This window comes from Orbicella faveolata, unplaced genomic scaffold (genome assembly GCF_042242905.1).
Source record: "Orbicella faveolata isolate gen_17 unplaced genomic scaffold, um_ofav_v1 contig_34, whole genome shotgun sequence".
In the NCBI taxonomy this organism is placed as follows: domain Eukaryota; kingdom Metazoa; phylum Cnidaria; class Anthozoa; order Scleractinia; family Merulinidae; genus Orbicella; species Orbicella faveolata.
This window is the reverse complement of record NW_028301563.1, coordinates 7,587,129-7,609,210: the sequence shown is the minus strand read 5'-3', so window position 1 is coordinate 7,609,210 and position 22,082 is coordinate 7,587,129. Positions and strand designations below refer to the sequence as shown.

Sequence of the window (22,082 nt, the reverse complement as noted above, 5' to 3'; positions counted from 1 at the left end):
ATAAAATGAAAACTGTCAGATGTGACAACATATTTAACATATTTAACACTCCTCTCAAGTTCAATGGCGCAATCAATAAAATGATATACTATTAATAATCTTTACATTTAAAAAATATTTAGTATTAATTGGTGTGTCTCTTTTTAGTTTTCTGATTTTTAAAATTTAATCCTAGAAAAATTACACTGGAAAAGTTATAAATTTACAGAGTATGTAAATAATATGTAATTAACATGTAAATAATCAAAAAAAGACTGTAAAGAATAATTTACATGATTTTTCCCCTTTTACATGTTTTGGAGGTTTCATGTAAATAACATGTAAATATTTTAAGTGAAACATGTAAATGATGAAGAAAACACTGTAAATGTTTCAAAGCAAAGGGCTAAGATCATGTAAATAACATGTAAACTGTTCGTGCAAATACTGTAAATAGCCTGTAAATTTCTTGTGATTCAACCTGGAAACCCGTAAATAACATGTAAATTTAATACAGGGAGGGTGCCATAATACTGTAAATAACATGTAAATAAAAAAGGGAAGGCTGTAAACAACATGTAAATAAAAAAAGGGAGGCTATAAATAACATGGAAAATGAAAACAGGAGCCTGTAAATAACATGTAAATCGAAGAAGGGAGCCTGTAAATAACATGTAAATCGAAAAAGGGAGCCTGTAAATAACGTGTAAATCGAAAAAGGGAGCCTGTAAATAACATGTAAATCAAAAAAGGGAGCCTGTAAATAACATGTAAATCAAAAAAGGGAGCCTGTAAATAACATGTAAATCGAAGAAGGGAGCCTGTAAATAACATGTCAATCGAAGAAGGGAGCCTGTAAATAACATGTAAATCGAAAAAGGGAGCCTGTAAAGAGCATGTAAATGGAAAAAGGGAGCCTGTAAATAACATGGAAATCGAAAAAGGGAACCTGTAAATAGCATGTAAACTGAAAAGGGGAGCCTGTAAATAACCTGTAAATTGAAAAAGGGAGCCTGCAAATAACCTGTAAATTGAAAAAGGGAACCTGTAAATAACATGAAAATCGAAAAAGGGAGGCAGAAACCCTGTGCAATAAATGATGTGTAAATAATCACTTGAGGAAAAATGCATGGAATGTACTGTTTTATTGTAATCAAATCTGTTGACCTTAATTATAATAGTAGAAAATATGCAAATTTATACAGAATCAGAAATTTATTGCAATCAGAAAAAACTCAGTAAAATTCAAATAGTTTTTATATGCCATGAATAAGGTTTACAGTGTATACATTGCAACAAATAAAACATGTTTTCTTTTCTATCTATTCATAACAAGACGACTTAAATGTAATTTTGTGCATGGCCAAAATATTTTAAAATACCATGACTGAGCTCCTTTAACCAAATTCAAGCACTTTTCAAGAAGACTACTAAAATTCAAGACCTTTTCAAGATTGTGCGAAACCATGTCATATTCAGCTCTATTTAATTCATAAATAATAAAATGATTAAGAACTATACTGTTGTCAGCTACAACTAGTAAAAATTTTGCAATTTAGGTGTTTTACTAAATTAAAATTGTTTGCGAATGGATACCTCTCTTAAATATATACTAAATCCACAAAGTCAAATGTAACGTAGTGATAATACCTTTGTCATAAAATGAATGAATAAACTGTTTTTTCTTACTAAGTAATTAATGTAGGATTAAATTAGCCTTAACAATGAAAAATGGAGGAGGCACGATTGCCTCGTAGTTACATGTAGTGCGCTCAACTCCTGATCGAGCGATCCGGGTTCAAGCTCTAGGCGGGTACATTCTGTTGTGTTGTTGGGCAACACACTTTACTCTCAGTGTCTCTCCACCCAGGTGTATAAGTGGGTAGCAGTGAATTTAATGGTTGGGTAACCCTGCAATGGACTGGCATCTCATCCAGGGGGAGTAGAAATAGTCCTAGTCGCTTCCTGCTACAGAAAGCGGGATAAGCTCCAGCCTGTTGGGCCATGTGGCTCGTATGCAGACTTTACCTTTACCTTATTATGAAAATTACTGCAATGTAAGTGTGAAGTATTGATCAACTTTTTTCATAGAGTGAATTGTTCTTGTTTGAAATAACAGAAAATAGGGAGAAAAAACATTTACCACAAGATAGAGATTGACATTTTAAATTCATCATAAAAACATTCATGCCAAAGGAATACTACATTGCATAACATAAAACAAGGCTTCTGACATCTTTTAGGCTATGTTTACAAAGTCACAGTTTCCTTCTTTTTCCAAAACTGTACGGAATCCAAACAGTACAAACATTTTGGACCCCTGACAAAACGTTCACTGTAAACAATATTCAAAATTTTACTTTTTCTTTTTGTGATAAAAAACTGTACTGCAAAAAGAAAAAATTCATAGGGGCCTGTTGAAATTGAAAGGCCTATCAGTACCATAGTTCCCATAACACATCATGGTACTACATGTATGTAAACATAGCCTTTTCTTTTTATGATGAAATCTTATAGCTGCTGTATTGAACAATAAGTATCAACCTAGTAATCTAAGCTAATCTAAGCTCTTAGTTTTTAGACACAGCTCAATTAAAGATGGCTTTGTGGGCCCGAAAAGTTTCCAGGGCCTTCAAGAAATGGGCCTTGGACCCCTTATAGAGTCATAAGTACTGTAGACTTCTCAGTGGCTGATTTTTTTCCTGATCAAGCATCAATGCCAAGGAGTATGCATGTATTGACCACTCTCAATTTTACTTCATCCTACAAGTAACAAAAAACATTTCGTTGAATAAGATAAGTTATGTCTGAATATGAATCAGCAAATTCTGTGTATGATATCAATCACTGAATTTTACATTGGAGTTATTATTTTGTTTCTTGTCATTCCAATTTATACTGTGACCTTTGAAATCAGACTGTAGCCGGTCATGTTGACTGGCCAAAGTAATTTTAGCTCGGTCACGTCTCGTTTCTGACCGGTCAGGATATTTATGCAAAAATCAAGTACATGTAATGTGAGCCAAATTAAACCCACAAATATAGTTTATTTGTTCCAGTCACTGCTAGACCGTTTAAAAATTGGCTTAATATTAACCCCAGTCACTCGAATGGCATTCCTATCGATCTTGAACGCATGATAAACAGCAAGCGAATGGTCTTTAGCCGTTCGAACAGATACATGTATGCATTGGTGTATGTTTTCATTAGAGGTCATAATAAAAAAGAGATTAAAAACTCTCAGATTTACAGTTGGGGATTTGATTGTTTATTCAAGAATGAACAACGTGACCGTCTCAACATGACATGACTGGTCAACATGACTGGCGAGTGAAGTTTTTGGCCAGTCAAGTGACCATTCTGGCCAGACACTGCCCGTTGACCGGCCATTATTTTGAGCCCTGAATATTCATCAATCAAACAGATCTTAATCTACATCTGTAGCTACTGTGTGACAAAAACTTTGCATCTCTGATTGGAAGGCACTGAATGTCAGAGGATGTAGAAGAACTAAACTCAAAATGTGTGGCAGTAAATATTCAATGTTCACTATCTACTACATTGTAATATTCATGTACAATAAATCAAACTCCTATCAAACAATGTTTAAATAATAAGTCAAGTTATTTGCAGGCACAATTTGATTGTTTCTTACATGTACTTATGCTCTATTGGTGGACAAAGGTACAGCTGATGTCATAAATGTTTGTTTTTGTTTCTTTGTTATGTATTATGAAGCAGATAGATTCTACGTTGTCGCGCATCTGTTCAGTAATAGATGGCAGAAGACATCAAAATGTTGTAAGAACATCAGTGACACACGCCTGAAAAATTCACAGATTCTGTGACACACTCTGGTAATGGCTTATGTGAATATTTTTTGTTTTTACCACATTTTGGTGTTATCTGTGATCTACTCAGGGCAGGAAAAAACCAGATCTGATTTACTCAGCCAAGTAAATTTTGCTCTTGGGCAAGTGAAAATAGAAGTTCAGTGGCCCAGTGGGCAAGTGAAATTACAATGTAGCCTCAGTAGTCTTGTGAGTCTGACTAAAAATGCAAGCTTGATAAATGATAATTTCCAGTCATTCCATTTCAAAACTTAAGACCTAAAGATTAGTTAATTATTAGGTTGAAAGCAAGAATTAGTTAGGAATCCGAGCGTACTTCATTCGCATTTGTCCTCTGATTTCCTTACTGGCCACCACACTGGCAACTAATATTTAAATGGGGGCAAGCGAAAACTGAAATTGACTGGCCCACTGGGCAAGTGACTTACAATTTTTTTTCCTGCCCTGCTACAGATGAATGAACAGATGCATGACACATGAAACCTGCATGTATTTGGTAAGAGCCCAATTTCGTACAAGTAAAATGTACAGCTGTAACAGGTCTCTAAAATGCTGTCTGGTCATCCCAGGGTAAGGCAATCGATTGAAATTGATCCATAAATTGATATAAATCAATAAATTGAAATTAATGTAAGTGTTATCAGTGCTATCAATCAACTGAAAGAAATTCATACTCACATGCTAGAGAAGTTTCAAGTTATCAATTTGATTTTACCAAATTTATCAGTCATTAGAGAATCAATTGAAAGTTGGCCTCTCTTTGTTAGTTCACATAAACTGTAGAAAAATTGTGTCCCTCAACACAATGTTTGATTGTAACTTTTTTATGTAGATTTCAAAGGCACTACCAAAGACCCCTAAAACATAGTCCCCAATACATGTATGCCAGCAAAATATTCTGTTTACAAGATACAATGTTATGTTTTTATGCAATTGTATTCATGATTTCATATTTCACTTTATATCTTTTGTTCATTTCTTTCTTATTAAATGTTGCTTAAAAGATAAGCTAGTATCAGCAAAATTGATAATGCTTATTGAAAATTTGATCACAATCGATTACTCATGACGAGTCCTTTTATTGATTTCTGATATCATTGACTAATTCCTATTGATTGTTATGAAATAATCGATTGACTATGCTGTGTCGTCCAAGACAAGTAGATTTTCCTGCCTGGGCAAGTTACTCTTCCTTTTTTTTTCAAGTCCTGTGTAGTTTTCATGACAGTTTGAGGTACATGTATACCTCTTTATAAAGTATCATAGTGTTTTTTTTGTGAAAGAAAATTTCACAACATTTAGCTTACTATCAGCACCAGTGGGTGCAATGTCCATGTACAGTTGTGTAGCATATTGTAACTTGCATGGAGGTACAACTGTAGACACTTGAGGAACTTCAGAATACTTACACTAGCATAAGAGAAATTTCTCTGCTGAAGATGGCACATTACATTTTAGCTTACTAGCATTCACATCAGAGGGCAACATAACCTTACAAGAGAATGCATCAAAAGGAATCATAAGGTGCATATAAGCCAATAACAAATGTCGCATGCTCTTACTCGGTTATCGAGAACAGATAAGAACAGATAATAAAGCCCTTTATGCACAGCAGGTAAACATCAACAAAGTCGGTTCCACAAGCAACGTAACTTCTCCTTGATAATGACACATTCACAACCAAAGACAAAACGAAATGTATACGTATCTTGACGTTACTTTACTCTACTCGTTCAATTTATGCAAGACTTGCTTACCTGTTGTTGTTGTTGCCTGTAATCGCTATCTTCAGCTTCTGGGTAACGGAAAACTTTGCCTTGAAACTGTGCACGATGACGAAGCGAAGGTAGAGTGGATTTTGGCCCGCTGAAACAGAGCTCGAGTTCGATGCAAGTTCCAACGAAACTGCCGAACATGGCGGGAGAACCGAGAGGACCTGGTACCTAACATGAAGACCGCTGATTCCTGTTTGTTGGAGATCGGGCACTCACAAGGCTGGTACGCTCTTATAAAGGGACTGGGATAACAGTGACGGCAATGAAAGCACAGAACGGTAGAAATCACAAAAAAAAAACCAAAACAAACCAAAAAAACAAAATGTCATTTTGGGTACCGAAAAAAAGTCAGCTATCATTTTCGGAAAGGCGATAAGTCCTAACGTTTTCGGGAAATGGACAAAAAAGCCCTAATAAGTACGAGATACACAAGCTCCTCTAGAATAACCGAACAGATATATATTTTTTTTGCGCTACCTAAAATTAACCTACAGAGCTTCGAAAGTACACCAGATAGCCTAAAACAGCGTTTCAAAGCATTCGAGAGAAAACGGTCGTTGGGCCGGCCGTGTCCCTTATGGTTCCCTGCCTAACCTAACTCGCGTCAGTTCAAACTCGGTCACCGGGGCTCTTTCCGTCTTGAACTCACACAACACGTGACGCTTTCATGGTCCTTCATGAATAAATACGTACGTGTCCGAGAATTAATTTTTCCCTTTTCTAGAGGCGTAAGCTTGGGACGCCTGCATGTGCAGTAACAATTCTAGTTTTATTTTGTCGTTGTGGATGCGCGGAAAGTTCACAAGAAGACAGCTTCGTGCGGTGTCGATCAATGCAGCGATTTAGTTTGGTGCATACCCTCTAACCCAACTTCAGTTTAAAGCACACTATAGCACACGCTTGGATTTTAGAGAAGTTCAAATGCTTCAACGTAAAAGGCACCTTAATGGAGGCTTCACGGTAGGTTTACGGAGCTTTAGGGCGGTGTTACGTTTTAACTTTACGCGCCTTTAAAAGGTCCCATTTATATGTTCTCGGTTACCCAAGACAACCCTTCCTCTCTCTCCCCCCCGTCCCCCAAGTTTAACCTGGCCGGGGTAACTTTTCATTTATTTCTTTGCAAAATCCAACCAACCGTTTACAAGAGGATAGCGAACCTGTCGGTAACTTGGAATTTACATCATTTCAACAGTCTCCGTTGGTTGAACCATTACACCAGAGTTATATTAAATAAGCCCACTTTTCCGTTACATGGTTTTTGCAGGGTTTAGGCAGACCTTCTCTTAAATTTAGATCTTTTTTTTCTAAGAGTCTCCATTTTACATTAACGTGGTTTTAACAGTTTTTCGAAAAGCCCCTATTAGCTCATTTAAATTGTTTTCACAGCCTTTGCAAGGTCCTTATAAGATTAAATTTGGAAATACAGTTAACAATAAAGATTAGCGAAAAAACTGAGCAACGACGTTTCGGTGTCATCCTGGCACCATTTTCAAGTTAAAAAATATTTGTGCGAAAAGTAAACTAATTTATACCAATGGTAGAGGTGCGAATTGCAAGGTCCCCCTTTTTAATTTACATGTTTTTAACAGGCTATTTACAGTCCCCCACTGCACCCGTGCAACTTCTAGGTTTTCCATTTACATGGTTTTTACATGTTTCTTACAGGCTCCCTTTCTTTCATTTACATTGTTTTTACATGTTTCTTACAGGCCCCCTTTTTTCATTTACATGGTTTTTACATGTTTCTTACAGGCCCCCTTTTTTCATTTACATGGTTTTTACATGTTTCTTACCGGCCGCCTTTTTTCATTTACATGGTTTTTACATCTTTCTTACAGGCCCCCTTTTTTCATTTACATGGTTTTTACAGGGTTACAAACATAACATTTCCAGACTTTTTACAGCATTCGCTTGAATTATTTACATGTTTCTTACATGGTTTAGCAAAGCAATTTACATGTTTTTTACAAAGGCAGATACTGTAAAAGTGCGTAAAATATTTTACAGGTTTTTACATGTTCTTCAAATGATCATTGTCGACAAAGACAATGTAAATCACTATTTACAGAACATTTACATGCTGTACTAAAAGCTGTAAATTTCCTGTAAATTTATTTTACAAAACCCTAACATGTAAATTGTAATTTACAAAGAATGTAAATCAATATTTACATGCTGTAAATTAAAATTGACATGTCCATGTAAATTTTCAACTTTTCCAGTGTTAAACTTTATCTTTTCTTGTTCATTCATTGGGGAAATTAAAACTATGAATCAAAGCATACATGGTGGTATAAACCATCATCTACATGTATGCTTGCAATGCTTAGCTTAAGTGTTAAATGAAACAAATGCTCTTCTAGGAATTGGAACTCTATCAGTAACAAACCCAATCTGGGTTGTGAAAACTCGCTTATGCCTTCAATACACTGATCCACAAGCTGGAATTACTCAGGCACCTCAGTATAAAGGGAATGCTTGGTGAGTACATGTAGTTACAGTGTATGTGGAAATCATGAATTAGATTGAAAATAATGGACAGGAATTACTGTTACTAAAGTTTAAAAAGTGTCAGTTTTACACTGTCAAGTTTGCACAGACTATGAACAGGGTGGGGGTACACCCAAAAATCAGGCCATTTTTCAAACAATTTTCACATGTAAGATATTATTCCAAACTATAGCAAACTATATATTTCTAGAAAGCTTATGAGCCAAAGATTGTGAAAAAAAAAAAAAAAAATTAATGCCCCAAAAGCTTATTGTAAGCTGATACCAAACAGTTAATTGTACCACCTGCTGGGTGATACCAAGGCTTACTTGAGAAAAGATATCTCCTGCTAGAATGACTGAAATTGAATTATTTTTGCTTCATTTTAAAAAAGACAAACTGCTTACTGTTTTAAGCATAGAGATTTCTGAAATAATAAAAACACGAGAAATGATGGCTCATCAAATTTGGTACAAAAAATCCAAGATATGTTTTACATCATAACTTCAAGCACATGCATCATATGAAAAATCTCTATGCTTAAAACAAACAACTTATTGAGAACAACAAATCCTGAAAATTTCAGCTCAATTGGATAAATCGTTCATGAGATATCTTTTCTTGAAGGCTAAAAACATACGTAATGAAAAAAGTAACTTTAAAGTTGTAATTAAAGTAAAACATTGATTTTCACATCGGTTATGCCTTGATTGTTGCTATTTTGTACACATTTTGCCATAATAAGTTTTTAAAATCATTTCAGAAGCCTCCTGCTTCATAAGTCACTCCTTCGGCTTCTCTTAGAGCTTCTTCACGACGAGTACGCAGAAGCTGTTCTCCCTGACGGCGCTTCTTTTCTTTCGCAGTTGCTTGCAAATCTGACTTTCTCTTCCTTTTATTGTCTTTGACATTAGAAGCCAATCTTGTTGATGCTCCACCAGGGATTGAAAGTCTCTCCATTACTCTTAGTCTACTGCTTGCCCCACTATGGAAGTGACAGACAGCTGACGCCACTGCACACTGAACCACTTTGACACCATGGTGCTTGTTCTTGGGACACCGGACCCACACCATTGAGTTTAGACACTCGTTTCGATTTTGTGTTGTCCCTAGCACACACCTCTCCAGTAGTTTGGAATCACTTAATGTCATAAATGTAGGGCGAAGGACTTCAAGAAAGACCTCTGGTAAACACTCATCGTCTTTGTACGTTGAAGTACCAGATGCTGCATCCTGCTGCCACTTGCACCACGACGACTCTCCTGGAGGACAGAAACGATGTTGTTTGGCTGGGTCTTGTGACTTAACACCATGATGAAGAGTTGCAATGATGCTCTTTTTCATGACATAAACTGCAACATCCACCTCTCTTTCTGTTGGGTTCAACTTTTTAATGGTGTTTTGGTGAATTGCAAGACCATAATACTTCTACAGCTGTTTAACTTTTCCCTCCGTCAGTCGACCACGACCTCCAATCGGTTGACCATCAGCCAGTTTACCCTTTGTTCTAGCTTTGAGGTTCAGCAAGTGTTCTCCCATTCTTTTTTGAACATGCCCCACACAGTCCAATTTTTCCACATTTCGCCATAAATATGTTCAACAGAATTGAATGCCTTACTGTCGCCATCGCTTACCATCCACTTATACCTGAGGTTGTGGCGTTCGATTGACCTACCCCACAGGACAACAGCTCCTTCAGCTTCCATGGCTGGAGAACTACCAGTAAAGTTAATATCACACTCATGTTCTAACAGCCACTCTTCAAACTCTTCATCAGTGCATTTTCCCTTTTTTAGGGCACATTTTTGACATGATTTGGACAAGACATGGTAGTCCAAGACTTCTCCAGTGTCTACTGAGATGGCAAACACTACACCTGTTAATGAAGTAAACCCTCGCTTTGCCCATGTGCTATCAAAGCTGACAGCAGCATTGAGGATGTCATTCTCATCTTCATCCGGATTTTCATCCAAGATGTGTTGTCGGAGTCGTTCTCCAGCTTTCCTCATCTCTTCCTTCGCTTCATCTTCTAGTGCTTCTAAGATGTTATCTACTTGTTTGTGATATGCAGTTTTCGTGAGACAAGGCATGTTCATGATGCTACAAAATGTAGCAAGGCCTTCGTAGCCACCACCAGTCTCTATGGCATGATAAACAGCTCGGCGGTTGATGTCGTACGATGTTCCTCGCTGGGTCACACTGGTGGAGGTTAGAAATGGCGTAGACTCATGGCAGGTGTTACACTGTAAAGACAGTTCTGACATCGGTCCCTGTCTTTTTGTTGTGTCATCTTCTAGAGTTAAACTCCCTAAACAGAAAAATTAAGTGTAACTAGGTAAAAATTGAAAAATTGCCATGCAGTTTGACAGGAACACACAACAACAGAAAACATATTGCAGTGTAAAATAACCTAAACATAACAATGCCTTCTTGGAGCTAGCCTTTCAATCTAAAAGGTCAGTCCCTACACCAAAAAATGTGCTAGAATCCAGGAGCCGAAGTCGAAAGCAAAAACTAGGACAAAATCCATATCTGGAAAATTTGGTAAGGACTCTATGATAGCACTACGAAAATTTCTCACCTTCATCACACACGTGGGCACTTGAGACCGCCTTGGATAAGTTTTCCAGGTCAATGATTCTGTATCCCTTGCTTTCCTCGGGTTGGAATGAAATCTCATCGTCAGAGTTTTCTATGGAAAGCTTTTTGCTTGTATTCTCCATTTTCTTCCTTGATGAACCAATGGGTTTTTCGGAGTCTGAGTCCGATTGATTTGCAACACCAGATGTGCTTGGTTGTGTTTCGAAATCATCAGCAGGAGCGGGTTTCTTTCGTTTTGCTGCATGTCTCTGCGTCCCAGAAAATCCTTTCCTTTTCTTTTTGTAGGAAGATCTCACCGTCTTTCCGACCATTGCCAGTAAATTTTACGCTGATATATCGCTTCCAAATGATTCTGATCGTTCTTGCTCGTTCTGTATACACAGTGATTTCGATCGATTGAATGTAGCACGTCAAAGCTATCCCATAATGCGTTTCACCAACAAATCGCCTCAAGTAAGACTAAATGCAGTGTCCTTAGTCATATGCGGTCCAGAAAGCTGCATAAAAACATCATAAACAACTGGAAAACAACGAAATGCTGTTTTCGTTGCTATGGCAACCAAATTAGCCAACAGAGGCGGGAATTTTAAAATCGCTCGCAAAGGCATAAAAGAAAAAATACTGCCATAAACTCTTACTCCATAGTAAACTTAAATACCTAAAGATGCAAAATCCGAGAAAAACAAAAATTTGAATTTTCCAGCAAATTTTGGGTGTACCCGCGTTTTTGTTACACCTCCCAACTCAAATGCGTTTTGCGATTGGAGGAGGACGTGTCACGTGTCATGGGTCAAAACTCACTAACTCCCTATGGCGAACAGGACTCACTAACATCCCTAGGGAAAGAACAACTTCAACTTTTGATTCGAATGTGATCATGTCATGCTCCTTAAAACCGGGCAAATTTGTGAGCCAGCCAGCATGAAGCAAACGATTTCTTCGCAGGTTTTTTTTTTTTTTTTTTTTTTTTTTTTTCTATTTTTGAGTTGGAAGGTATAACAAAACACTTAATGACTGGCCCCACGGGAAACACTGAGTTTTGTTTTCCCTCAACCTCAATGACATTGAGGGTCTCTGGGAAACAAAACTCACTGTTTCCCTTGGTGCCAGTCATAAAATGCTCATTGTTGCACTCAGATTAAATGGCAGAAAATTAATGATACCCTCATTGTAAAACATTTCAAAGAGTGTGTGGAAGAGAAACTAATGATGTTTAGTTTAATTGTAAAATTCTCTTTCCTCAGATGATCAATATTATATATCACCTGTTTAAGCTCTGTGTCTTAAGAGTATGGGAAGTATCATTAATGGTTTTAAACATTCATAACCTTACAGTGTGTGCTTTTTTTAATATGCCATATTCATTTATGTGTTTTATGGTTGGCTGCAGTATCAAGCAACTCTCCCTTCTGTCAGTAGTCGTCATGTCTTCCCGGGCTTACACAACTTCTAATACTCTTAACTCTTACTTTAAGCCTGGCTAAGCGGGGTGGTGAGTTGGGGGTTAAGGCACCAGCTTCTAGTGTCAACAATATGAAGTATCATTCTTATCCTTTTGAAGCAATTCTGTCTCACAGACGCACTTTTAAAGTTATGGAGACATGAAGGACTCCGAGGATTGTACAAGGTGAGAGTATTGCCTGTCAAAAAATCTCATATTGCTGTTGTAAACTTTTTTGTGAATATGATCTTTTCCTCGAGTTTCAGTTACGGCGACCATAATGATTTATGAACACTTGCGCTTGGGGCTCCAGTAGGTGTATGTTACTTTGAAGGTGTGGCACTGAGCATTACCATATTGCTGTAAGATACTGCAGTATGACCTTTTATATTATTAATGCTGATGATCATTGTCGTCACATTATTTAACAATTAAAGAGGCCTAAGCCGTGTAAAATTACACTATGATAAAACACGACGGGCATTGGAGAACTCAAGGCAGGCGAGTGCTTTCTACATTTCTCAAGTGTTCTCAAATGTCCGGTGTGTTTTATCACAGTGTACTTTTACATGGCTTAGGCTTGATCATTTGCTTTATGATATAGAAGTAATGTGGCGAAAAACATTAAAACACGCTTTTTCTATGTTTTGTACTCTGATAAAAGATCGGTTTTCGACCAATCAGAGCGTGCGCAGGTATAAAAACTGATAATCGAGCCAAGTTGAGCCTCTCCAGTACAGGTGACAAAGGACCAAACTGAGTGCCCATGTTATGGTAGTGTCTGTATCATACAGGCGGAGATTCTATGAATTCTGATTTATCTGATGACCGTATTGTGGAAGTGTCTCTGAGGAGGGGTGTGACTGTATTTGATGTGGTTCAATTTTAACTTTGGTTTAATTTTGTATTTTACATTGTTCTGGTGTATTCACGATAATATTATGATTACCGTAATGCAGGTCAAAGAAAGTAAAATATCAAATTTTACGACGGCTAGAATTGAACGAAGTTGATAGAGGGGTATGGTTATGAGATCCAAATTTTAAAGTTCTTTGTTGTTTGTTTTTGTTCGATCTTTTGGCCTTGACCTTGCACAAAACACAATAATTTTTTACTATTGACCGAGGAACTGACCAACAGAAACGATTTACTCCGCAATTCATGCATAGTGTATGAGCGCAAAACAAAAGATTCTGCGCGCGCGGTCGTGGACCTTCCAATGTAAATCTTGGCATTTTTGTTTGCTCCTTTGATGTTTTCCGGGCTTCATAACCATTCCCCTCTGTTAACTGTGAATTGAACCACAACATATACATTCAAAATAGACCTGTTAATATTTTTGAGAATCTGCAAGCCTCTTCACGTAAAGTTTGTTTGATCTGCAGGGGTATGCACCGGAACTTGTTGGTGTTTCACATGGTCCACTGCAGTTTATGGCATATGAGGAACTTAAGCAGGGCTACAGCCAGTACTTTGGAACACCAATAAATAAGAAACTGTAAATAAATGTCATTGTTTGAATATGCATTTGAAACCTTAAGACTAAGATTGAAGCAAAGGTACTCGAACAAAACATGCAAGCAGACATTCAAACACACTATTAAAATAAGTCTGCAGTGCTTACAAGTGTGGATTACAAGCTAATTTCTTGAAAGGAGAACAAACTGAATTATCTTGAAAAAAAATGGAAGACACCAAGCCTTTAAGGCTAGTATAAGTGTTAATAAATGGCCTGTAGTGGATTTCAAAAATAACCCTTAATTCTCTACTCAGAACTTAGCATATACATGTAGGTCAGTGATACTAGAAGCTGTGAATATGATATGTTTTAGGGAGTAGTATTTAAATGTAATTCTGTTCATTTAGAGGCTGAAATAATGCATTTAGAACGTGACTCAATTATTACTTTTTTCCTAGAACTCCACGAGGCGTGTCACTGTAGTTATATTATTGTCGTCTTAACGTGACATCTTCCTTCGTGTTCCAGTTCAAAATTATAGATACGAAGGGGTGAAAGGATTTTACAAGGGACTGGTTCCTAATGTTCTGAGGTAAGATGAATTTTTGACGTACACAATAATCCCAAATTACCACAATTACCACAAAGTCTGAGAACATGCGTTCTTGTTTGTGTCTCTCCGCGTTGTTGTCAAATCCCAGTGTTGGGGACCAGGATTGCAGTTTGGGTCATTCATCGCAGTACAGCATGCATGGTAGGCTTTTGTAGAACACAGTGGAACAGATAATGCATCTACATTTCTCGGGTGGTCGTTTTAAGCGGGTTCTCATAACAGACTTAGCGAACACAAGTTTTGTCGATGCGTAAATAAATCATAACTTTATTTTTCAGTGCCGATGTATTTAGCTTAACAGAGCTAGTTGAGGACGCTCTAAATTACAATTTATTGTAACAGAAAACATGACAAAAAGTATTGAGTATAAGCCTATGTTATCTAAAATTATATACATAAAAATTTACTGAATTAAAATCTACTTCCAAAATATCTATTTAGTCTATGTAACTGAAGAACAAATATACAAATGTCTCGCACTCAATTTAAAGTCAAGTGCAAGAGCGTCAATACTCATTTATTATAGTAAGTTTAGTGAAATTAAAAGCTTTCATTTTCTAACAGATTAGAATTGGTGCATAATTATGAAAATCTGCAGTGCTCAGATAACCAGTGTTTGTAAAACGCGGTCAACTTTGTATGTGAACTTGTCACTTGAGATACAGAAAAATGTCCGTTGTCGCTATTAAGCGGTCTCTTTATCTTATCTCCTTATCTCCTTGTCATTATTATTGACAGCAGCGGAAAAAAAAAATATTAAAAACTTAGTTGAGGCTTCTCTGAGCTTCAGAGTTCGCGTGTGTTTTAAAGGCGCAATAATTCAACGACTCTTTCACTTGACGTGGTTAACAATGTTTGAAACAAAAACACCAGTGAAAGAAAGAGCAAAAATAATTAAATGTTACAAGCAAACACAGACAACAAAGCAGCAAGATGGAAAACGAAATAAAAACAAAACAAACAAAGGAAAGAAGCAAACATTAAAACAAGATAACAAGCATGCAAACTAGGAAACAGACATCAAAACAAGCAAAGGAACAAACAAGCAAAGTAACAAACATAAACAAACAAACAAACACGAAAACTAGGAAACACGAAAAAAAGGTATTACCAACAAACAAGCCAACTCGAAACTAAATTCTGAAGTCAATAAACAATCAAAGAAGCAACTAGCAACTGTCTGTCCTTATTATTAATCATTTTTTGGTTTTGGTTTTCAGGGTGACTCCAACTTGTGCCCTTACCTTTATGGTGTACGAAAACGTAATTCACGCTCTAATGCCGTCCAGTTAGCATCGAGGGAATTAATAATGAAATAGAAAAATACCAGAGCAGTCTGAACGATGTCCTTTATACCTCAAATTTTCCAACTGGACCCTTGGTTTGAGGAAAAGGATTTAGTTGGAAGTGACCATCCTTCAGGAAAAATCTAGAAATGGGTGCATACTTTTTTACCGCAGTTTTAATATTAAAGAACAGCTACGAATGATAAGAAAAGAGGTGAAAAACTCTCAACAGACATTGTAATGGAGCTGGAATTTCGTCCGGTTTGATTCAACAACAAGCCTTATTGCTTGATGCATGTTCTCATTGGTCGTTCCTTGGTTACGTGCTTGATTAACAACTTGAGTCTGGTATGGTCGACTCAGGCTGAATGTTATCAATCTTGACGTTGAAAGATCTTTGGAATGCCTCTAAATAAGTATTATTAGTAAAGTGTTGTACATGATATACTTCATTCCGCGCGACATCACTCGAGTGAGTGTGGAGTCACGTGTACTATAGTACTACAGCTGTATAGCGAGAATACAATTGGTAATAAAAACGAAGAAAATCCATTAACAAAAATCATGTGCAGCTTGCACTATCCCCTTCCTAAACGCAAGAACGACAGAGAACAAACAAAAACATCTAGCGGTAAAGAAAATATTTTGACCGAAAATTGTTAACCTCGTGCCCCTTGACCCCCATGATTTCTACAACATGGAACAATCTGTGTAGGAATACTAGTACTTGTAAGGTTTTTTCGCTTGCGCGGTTTGTTTTCCCATTACAGATCACGTGATATTCTCTAGAGAATTGTTCTTTTATCCATCTAAAACTTATTTATTCACATACACGGGACAATTTGAAGATTTGAAAGGAAGAATTTTCAAGAGTATCATCACGTGTTCTGAAAAGGGGCAACAAACCGCCCAGTCGGAAAAGGTCTAATGCTAAGCAAATTCCTTCTCTAGTTCCATTTGCTTGTTTTTCGGGTACCCGGACCTGTTAGTAATCGCAAAGAAAAAAAGACCAATGAAAGTAAACGTAACAGCTGTCACTCAATGTCTAGTTCTTACAGTAACGTCATTTGTAACTGGATTAGTCAGTGCTGCAGTAACGGGCGGGACAATCCACTAGGTAACCCAACTCGTAGATGTAGTAGGAGCCGCAGTTCTTTACTTGGATGGGGAATGAGTTGTCACAACCGGCATACTTATTAACACAGACGTTTCTTGTGACTTTACCCTCAGCCACTGTAGGATGACCACCACTCAACCAGATAGGATAGAATGCATCACAACGGTCTATCGGTGGACATGTGGTCACCATTTTTGTACCTGCAGCTCCTTGGAAGCGATACCAGCCATTGAGTGTGTTGTCACATTTCTGGTTTACTGTTACGTAGTCATATTTTCTTTCTGCATCGGACAGATTTTTGTAATTTTGCCAGTGACATCCATCAACTAAAGAAAATACACAAATGTGTAAATAAATACGTGATAAACACAGAAAGACATTTGAACAAGCACGAAAAAAGTACATCAATGGAATACGTAATTAAGAATTGATTCATGCTTTAGCGAGCATCATAGAGTTCCTCGATGCGCAGTCGAGAGAAGTTCTAGCGTCTTTAATGCTCTCCGATTTTTTCGTTTGGCGTATGACATACATAAAAGAACTAAATTTCCATTGGTGTAAATCACGTGAAATAGGAAGAGGTGTACTAATAGAACATTTTCGTATTTTCGCTATTGGACTGGAACTGCAACCATTAAAAAGCTGTGTTGGAAAATAATCATAACCGTAATATCTACAGAATGAGTGTCAGCACCCCCATTCCCCCTTACAATGTTGGAAAATGGTATAATGCAAACTTGTATTGGACTAAAGTGTTATGTCAACATTACCCAGGGGTAGGGAGGGGCAAAATGCGAAAAGAATGACGATTTCTAACGCTTGTGACCATGGTTGTAGCTTGGAATGGAGGCTCGTGTGGGGGAATATCATCAAAAAGAGATTAAAGCCATTTGCATTTGAAAATACTCCCCGCATCAGCCGCAGTCGCAAGCTACAATCATGGACAAAAGTCTTGGGACAAATTTGCACTTTTGGCGCTTTTGCTCACACGCCAGAGGCGAATACGACTTCACCTGCCTAACCTCGCTCCTCACCTCCCATACAATGTTGAAAACTAGTACCTCCAATTTCACCTGATTTTCAACATTGTGTTGGGTGGGGGGGGGGGGGGGGGGGGGGGACAGTAACGCGCTTTTAAAGGATATAGCAGCGTTTTTTTTTTTTTTTTTTTTTAATTTCAATTCTAAAACACGGATAATTCGTCACATTACATAAGTGTCCCAAGGACTTTTGTCCACGATTGTAATTCCAGTCCAACACCGAGAATACGAAAATGGCCAATTGAGGTGTGTCTTACACATAATGGGGGATGGAGCGGATAGCGGCCAGTTTGTCCTGCATCGTTCCACGAGGCAAGGTCGTTAACCCTGTGCCAAACTCGGAAGACCGAGAAATCACTCTTCATCTAATGTTTAACCTTCACGTTGTTGGACATGGGTGATCCTAACAGGAGTGCAGGACCCCAGCTGACATAGCTCTAGGGGTCACAGAGACGAACAAACCACCTGGGTTCGGTTAGGTGGTTACCCCATTCAGAGTAGCATATTTTAGGAGATCGATTTGTCTTCTGAGGTTTCTCGAGCGACCAATCTTCTCCGTCTATCCATTCGTCTCCCTCGCGCCCAAACATCGAGTTGTTTGTCTCTGTTTTCCGAACAGATCAATTCCGGGCAATACATTATAATCTGGTTTCACATGTTTTGTGTAACAGTTGAATATATACAGTGGAACCTCGATTTAACGAAGTCGCTGGGGACCGGCCAAATTTGTTCGTTAAATCGAGGGTTCGTTATTTATATCGAAAACCTTGATATAACGAAATGAGGGGAAACGACCAAAATGTTCGTTATATCGAGGTCATAGTTAATGACTGATTTGTGACACAGGTGACTTCTGTCACGCAATTCAATGCAATTTTCGTCACTCAGAAGTGCCGCGTTTTGAGATGCAATTCATTAAGCATGGTGGCTTTCAGTATCAATTATTTTCACTTTTGAGCAGACGTGCAGCTTTTGTTTACAAAAAACGACACTTTCAGAGTAGTGATTTAAAAATGTTACAACATAGAGGTTGTACAGAAAACTGTCCATGTAAACAAGGAAACGGGCTTTAGTGTTGTTATGTTGCACTACCCAACATTTCCGGTTTTCAAAGAAGATAGAGCAGAAGTTAATGGATGTCGAAATACTATAGTGCCAATGTCTATGACATATAATAAGCCGTTGACTGAAAGGTTGCTGTCTCTTTACCATAAGGATTACAAGGATTTGTTGACTGTTGATCTGTTCAGCGTTTATCTTCTGTCGCATGCTGACATTGTAATTCGTGATATCGAGGTAGATTTTGCGTTTGGGCTTCCGGATTATGTTCGTTATATCGAAGAATTCGTTATATCGAGGTTCTATTCCATACATTTTACTGTAACTTTGACCGGGACATAGAATATCGTTCGTTATGTCGAGGACCTCGTTAAATAGAGGTTCGTTAAATCGAGGTTCCACTGTAATATAAAATGGCAATGTGTAGACAAATAAACAAACTGACGAGTTGTGAAATACGAATGAATGAATGTTTTAGCTGAAAGATAGGCCGTAACAGGATTTGTTATATTTGACGCTTGCATATGGTGTTAGACTACGAGTAGTCCCTCGTTCGCTCAGTCCGTCGTGCGTGACGCGAAAGAAAACCGCGAGAAGAAAATAGCCGCGCGAGTTCACGCGGCCGTTTTTTTTCTCGCGGTTTATTTACGGTCTCGCTCGACGGACTAAGCGGACTAGGCGGACTAAGCGAAAGAGGAACTACTCGTAGTCTAATACTCGTTGAAAGTATGACTGAGTGGGGTACGAACGCGCGCGCATTAATAAATTTGTATTGCAGTGCATATCAAAAATAGCGATAAATTGGCCTGCCATCAGCCAATTACAACGGATCGCGAGTTATGTCACAGTCATATAATGATATCAATAAATCATAATAAATACATGATTAAACGTTCATAATTATCTTTAGTTAATACACACAGGTTTCTGCGTTCCTTTTGATAAGTTAAATCATACTTTTTCAGAGCCAAAAAAGAATAAAATAATAAATGCAATCACTCTTTATAAATCACAATCTATATATAGTTGGGTTTCACATGACCTCAGCAAAATTCAAAAGTTCTCGAAATCACTGTCACGAAGTCACTGTCACTAGCTAGCGGTCGAAGGGTCTTGTTTCGACACAGTATTCCCTATGGAAATAGGCGTTTTTGATTTTGAGACACCCTAATTCACTACGCGCTCATCCACACCCTAGCTTTGCAAGTGCGTGAGGTCCTGTCAAACAGCCTTCTCAACTGACAGCACAACCGACTCTTCTTCCACCGAGTTTTCTTCCGCCGATTTTCATCAAAATAACAGTGTGGTGGTGGCTCACGACCCGCTCCAAACCCGCTACTTAACTTCTGGCCTTTGACCTTTACCAACCTAATTTGTTAACAAAAACTTGAGTATTTTGACTTTGTTTGTCTACATTTTCATCGACTAGTTTGACTTTGTTTGCCTACATTTTTTGGCAATCCCAAAAATTAGTTCCCCAAAAAGGAAAAAAAAAAACTCGCAAAATTTTAGTGAAACACTGTTCTTCTTTGATCTTCGACAATCGTCACGAACATTTGGGTTTCTTGACGGACTTACTTTAGAAATCGTATTTGCTACAGAGCGCGTTGGACTCCTAGTCAAGAGGCCTTGGTTCAAGTCTGGTCAGGGTCATTATGTTCTTGGACACTTTTACTCTCAAAATGCTTCTCATTATCCGAGGACCGGTTGCCGATTAAAGTTAATCCAAGTCTACAACAAATTTTGACCACTGTGATGGCGCATACCGTTTTCGATAAGAGTACCGACAATGTTGAACCACAATCCATATGTTTTTTTTTTTGCCACAATATCAACGTCAAAGAAAATGTGTTTTTTTTTTTTTTTGCCTGACACATTGACGCAAGCAGCGTTGTCTGGACTCTTCTTGACAACGACAAATTAGCCAATGAGATTGCGAGATTAGTAGCAATTGTGGCAAAATATTTGTTGGGAAAAGAGAACTATGAGTTTTGAGGAACGGATGATTTCCAGGGAAAAAATGCGAACATATTTTCGCTCCAAATGGAGGTTATTGTGTTTATTATCCTTCAAATATTTTTCGCAACGCGCGCAGTTTTTACTCGGATAGTCCCCAGTTTTTGCTGAGGAAGATTCAGTCACGTGATAAATTTACATTTAGACTAATCGTGTGCGAGCGAAAAGATTTGATGGATTATAAACCGAGATATTCCGGAGTGTCAAAACAGATGCATGGGCCAAAAAAAGTTTCACATGAATCCGAGACTCAAAGAACTCGTGTATTTGTGGTGGACGATAATTCGTTTCTTTAAAATTCAGAAAGTTCAAAAGTCGTGAGCCGAAATTTGTTTCAACTTCTTTCGATTCGGTCTTCTCTTGACTACGATTCCCTATTTGGCCTCCTCGAGATGACGGTTATTCACACATTATTTCCGCCCATTCTCTCGCGTATAACTGTGAAAACCCAGTACTTCAGTTCACCCCGTGTCTCGTATATCTCTCTTCTAGGTTCAGGCTCCCCCAACAACCAACCCGAGGAAGGAAGTCACAGATTTTTAAACCTTTAAAAAACATATGGGAGGGAGGTGGGGCGGGGGTAGGGTGAAGGAGTGAATGCATCCCCCTAGGCAAGTTATTTTTGCAATTCTGAATAAATGTTTAACGAAACCTAGCCTCAGAAACCTTTTCTATCAAACTTTATCCAAAATGATAATTAGCTCACCTGTTTCACAGTTTTTCCCGATATACCCATCTTCACAGTCGCACGTGTATCCGTTAATGCCATCGATGCAGCTTCCACCATTTTTACAAGGATTATTAGTACAGTCGTTGATGTCTACAGAATTAAATGATATAGTTAACAAGTTCGACAACGAAATGTAAAGGAAAGTCCATCTTACCCTCAGGTAATTAAGGCTCGAAGAGAATAAGTAGGGTAGAAGGCTTGTGGATGCCATCGTGCTTCTTAGTGTTCTCTTTTTGGTCTTTTTCACATGTTGTAAATTTTATTCCGAGTATTGATATTCTTAGTGTTGAAGAAGCCCGAATGGGCGAAACGTCCACTTAAATTAAAGACCTCCTACGAGAAAAGTTCGCATCTTCTTCTGTTTATTCAACCTATAATTATTTAAAGAAGAAACGTTCTGTATCCACTGGATCCTTTTCTCCAAGGCATCATCGTTGGCAAACCAACATCGTTTACACATCTCTATCTATCTATCTATCTATCTATCTATCTATCTATCTATCTATCTATCTATCTATCTATCTATCTATATATGTATATGGATGCCATCGCGATTCTTAGGTTTATTTTTTTGGTCGCAATTTTTGATAGGTGTTCAACTTTGGGGTTAACAACTGTGTTGGGC

General features: G+C 37.8%; 1 protein-coding gene, 1 long non-coding RNA gene and 1 pseudogene across 4 annotated transcripts in view; all 3 read right to left on the bottom strand.

The window, feature by feature from the left end:
- LOC149104515 (pancreatic secretory granule membrane major glycoprotein GP2-like) overlaps positions 1-21,520 on the bottom strand; it is a 290,181-nt gene extending 268,661 nt beyond the window's left edge. Inside the window, exon 1 of the mRNA XM_089271037.1 lies at positions 21,434-21,520. The gene's annotated coding sequence lies outside the window, so the exon portion shown is untranslated. The remainder of the gene's footprint in view (positions 1-21,433) is intronic.
- LOC149104517 (uncharacterized) lies at positions 1,106-6,063 on the bottom strand. Of its 2 annotated transcripts, XR_016201226.1 has the most exons (3): positions 5,588-6,063; positions 5,240-5,321; positions 1,106-2,742 (listed from the first exon to the last, which is right to left on the bottom strand). It is a non-coding gene; the product is annotated as an uncharacterized LOC149104517 (long non-coding RNA). The 2 variants fall into 2 exon arrangements; XR_016201227.1 differs by lacking the exon at positions 5,240-5,321 and having other exon boundaries at positions 5,588-6,059.
- On the bottom strand, positions 8,334-11,167 carry LOC149104516 (uncharacterized; annotated as a pseudogene). Its single transcript, XR_016201203.1, has 2 exons — positions 10,677-11,167; positions 8,334-10,403 (listed from the first exon to the last, which is right to left on the bottom strand). The product of XR_016201203.1 is annotated as an uncharacterized LOC149104516 (transcript).
- Positions 21,521-22,082: the final 562 nt, after the last annotated feature.